Below are 4,332 nucleotides of genomic sequence, written 5' to 3'. Positions count from 1 at the left end.
ATGGTCACCTCAACCCAACCTGGCAGGATGTTTCTGTGTTGGAATCCATTAATGCAGCAATGAAGCCAGTGGCTGATTTCACGGATGTCCTCTCAGGGGAAAAATATGTCACTGTGTCCTCAGTAAAGCCTGTGTTGGAACTTCTTAAAGGCACCTTTTATCACCAGACCCCAGTGACACTGCACTGACAGCAAACATAAAGGCAAACATGTGCAGGGTATTGACAGAGAAATACAGCCCATCTGAAATCCAAAACCTTCTGACAAAGGCCACCATCTTGGAGCCAAGGTATCGTGGTACCATGGAGGATGCGGAGGTCTTGGATGATGTCAAAGAAAAGCTCTTGCAAGAACTACTAGACATGAACAGGGAAGAAGCAAAAGGAGAAAGTGCCAGTGGTGAGAGCTGCGTTGAAGCTGCAGGGGGAAATGAAGGATCTGAATCTGAACCTCCAGCAACCAAGCAGAAGAAGTTGTGTGACCTTCTCCAGAACAGAAGAATCCAACTTACAAGTCACCAGACTCAGGCCTCGGTTCCAAAAAGAGTGCAAGCTGATGCGGAGCTGACTATGTTCCTCCAGGAAGAAGCGCTTGATGCATCATCTGATCCCTTGATGTGGTGGCGTGATAACCATAGAAGATTTCCCCTATTAGCCAAGTTAGCACAAAAATACATGTGCATTTGTGCAACAAGCACTAGCTCAGAAAGAATGTTTAGCACAGCTGGTAACATTGTTACCCCAGAAAGATCCTGCCTTAAGCCCCACAAGGTAAACATGTTGGTGTTCCTTTCTCGGAATCTGCCTAACAATTAAAAATGGATCTGGTAGCAGATATGGCCTGTTGAGGCATCTGTGCCTCTGTGTGAGACACTTTTAAAAATCGAAACTGACTTTGTTAAATATGTTACTTTGTTTTGTTCTAGCTCTTGTTTACTTGCACTTTTTTGTTAACAAAGGTGTATTTATTATTTATTTGATTTGATTATTTAGCATATATTTTTTTCACATTCCGATTCCAATGTCTAAATATTCTTAAGAATAAAATGTTCTTTGTTGGAAGAGTGTACTTGCATTATTATGCTATTATATTGTCATACTGTCATTATATAATCGGTGGAATAATATTGTCTTAAAATGACAATAATATCATTCATCGCAATTAATTTTGGTGCAATATATCGCACAACAAAAAGTAGTTATCGTATGCCCATGGTCTCCTCAGTTGTTTGCACTCTATTTGGAACCCTTAGTACAAAGCATCAGACAGGATAAAACAATTCAAGGCATTAATATAAAAGGAGTGGAGCATAAAATAGCCTTCTACGCGGATGATATACTGGTTTATCTTGGAGACCCAACCAAGTCTTTACCTCAACTCATGAAACAATTTCAGAATTCTGGCCCTTTCTGGATATAAATTAAATATTGAGAAAACAGAAATAATTTTATACAATTATAACCCTCCTGCAAATATTAAAAATACATATTCATTAAAATGGCATACAAAATCATTTAAATATTTAGGTATCCACCTGACAAAAGACAGAAAAAAATACAAAGAAAGACTTTTGGTCCACTAACTGTAAAAATTAGAGAAGATTTAACCAGATGGAATTTAATTCCTTTTTTTAGTTTTAGCTCTAGGATTGAAGCAATTAAAATGAACATATTACCAAAATTTCTATATCTATTCCAATGTTTACCTGTAGAAATAACTGCAAAACAATTCATACAATGGGATAAAATGTTTTCACGATTTATTTGGCAGGGGAAAAAACCCAGAGTACATTTTAAAACCTTGCAATTGCCAAAGGATAAAGGAGGGTGGGCTTTACCTTCACTAAAAGATTATTATATAGCAGCAGGTTGAATATGTATCAGAAAGAAGGTCTGATTTTGTTGCTATAAATAAATAAAGGATGATCAATACATAGAAAGATACATGTAATATAATATATGCTTGTGTGTGTATATGTACATGTTTGCGAATATGCGTGTATTCTGCTTAATATCTATATACATAATGAAGGTCATAACCCAGAGTACATTTTAAAACCTTGCAATTGCCAAAGGATAAAGGAGGGTGGGCTTTACCTTCACTAAAAGATTATTATATAGCAGCACAAATCAGGACAGTGGTAAACTGGTGTGACCCACATTATCATGCTCCGTGGAAGGATATGGAAAGTTGTATTTCATAGAATATTCCTATACAAGCCATATTAACAGATGGCAAGTTACGACAGTATATAGAAAAGATAGAAAACCCATGGACAAAACTTACTTTAAATGTTTGGACAACAATGGTAAAGGAATTTAAATGCTACATGATTGTACTCAAATGATTGTTCACAACAAACAAACAAACAAAAAAAAAGTAGTTATCGTGACAGCCCTAGTGTTGACCCCCCTCATCAGAACGCTCTGTTAGAATAGGCGTGGCGGATTGTAGACTCGGAAGTAAACGCCCACTGCTATGATTGGCTAACAGTTGTGTATGTTTGACAGCCTACATCCTTCATAGATGAACGCTGCTGTTATTTAGGTCAAAACCGCATAAATACTCAGTACATATCAAACGATCTGTAATAACAGATATACAAGAGTTTGGAAAATATGAAAACACACTCTACAACCTATATCAAAGAGAAATGGAGGACAGAAGGTGGAATAACCTTTACTGATGAAGAGTGGTCTAATATATGGAAATTTCAATGGAAATCAACTAGTTCATTAAATTGGAAGGAATATTGTTGGAAAAACATTATTAGATATTTTAAAACACCAGTACAAACAGCCAAATATAGTAATATTTCTTCAAAATGTTGGCGAAACTGTGGATGTAATGAAGCAAACCATTATCAAGTTCATCCACTCTTTCCTAATGTTAGGATCAGAAGGAAGGCAATCGAAAGACTGTTCTTCTTATCTTCAGAGCCATCTTTATTGTTTGGTTTCTGCGTATACCTGCGTTTGCCTCTCGTTTTTTACACTACATATGTGAATAAGTGGGCGGAGCTAAACAGGCAGGCGTTGATCTTCTTCTGCGGAGGCGGTGTTTAGCTACACTATTACGTCATAAAGTGGCACATTCCACATCCTGTTGTTTTGGCAGATTGGCTTCAATATAAGCTGCTTAGACTAACGAGAAAGTTTGAGTTCTGAAACTTACAGGATGTTTTTATAGTACAATGACTTCTTATATGTCAAAATATCAAAGGAATTTCGATTTCTCAGTTCATGACTAGGGTTGGGAATCGAAAATCGATTCAGATTCCAGAATCGGATACTTAAGGTCAGGAATCGGATACTTGTTGTCAAATTAAAATTTTGATTCCGCCTATTGATTCCTATGCGCTTTTTTTCTGTGAGGACCAGACCTAGCGATCTGCCAGGACTTTGCTCGCTAATCCAAGCACTCCAAAGTTTGGCTACATTTGCGATCAGAAGCCAAAAAAGCTAAGTAGCAAGAGAGGTGTCACCACCAACATGACAAAGCACTTTAATTTAATAGATTGTTAAAGATCATGAACGCGATTCAAACACCAACGTGATTCTATTCCTAAATTACAATGATTCGTCTGTTTCATTCCTCAACCTTTGACGTGTGTTGTGACAATGTTGTGATCACTTGGTTCATCCGTGCAGCGTACGATCACACCAGTGTGATTTGAACATTTAAATCTGCGTTCGCACTGCCATTGACCTAAAGAGAGCAGCTGTCTGTCATGAATGAAACAGCTTCACAGTCTTTTCAGCCACACAATATCATTATTTCTGTGTTACAAACATTCAAATCACAGAAGTACTGGAATACAAGTTTATAGTTCAGATATAAACTGTGTGTACGATGTGTATGGTAGCGATTAAAATAGAGTAAATCACCTTTTGAAAGTAATTTGACACTTCCAATGAAGATTTGTCGATTACATTGTTACGCGTATCGTTTGGGTTTTTTCGATACCGGTGCCAAATCGATACTTTTAAAATGGTTCCGGTGCCTAAACGGTGCTTGAAACAATACTTAATAAATAAATAAATTAAAAAAAATCCCACCCCCCCAAAAATTATGGATTGGCCATTAGCACTATAAACACATGAAGTCTGTTTCATTCATACTGGACGCCAGAGGGCGCCCTCGCACAGAAAATCCACATATCCAGTCACAGAAGTAGAGAACTCGTGACCCTCCAGGAAATCCCTTATATGGACAAAAGCATTGCTATTATATCTGTAACTGAGTAAACAGAACATATACACGTTTTGAATGATAAAACAAAGACAATAAACACTCGACTGCGACAATATAGTTTATCTGTGTTATTCAAGCC

At 37.2% G+C, this 4,332-nt stretch overlaps 1 pseudogene; it reads left to right on the top strand.

Moving 5' to 3' along the window:
* The first annotated feature begins 208 nt into the window (after nucleotides 1-208).
* LOC107667689 (uncharacterized) overlaps nucleotides 209-4,332 on the top strand; it is a 26,023-nt pseudogene continuing 21,899 nt past the window's right edge.

This window comes from Sinocyclocheilus anshuiensis, unplaced genomic scaffold, assembly GCF_001515605.1.
Source record: "Sinocyclocheilus anshuiensis isolate Anshui unplaced genomic scaffold, SAMN03320099.WGS_v1.1 scaffold2193, whole genome shotgun sequence".
Lineage (NCBI taxonomy): Eukaryota > Metazoa > Chordata > Actinopteri > Cypriniformes > Cyprinidae > Sinocyclocheilus > Sinocyclocheilus anshuiensis.
This window is presented reverse-complemented; position numbering and strand designations above follow the sequence as displayed.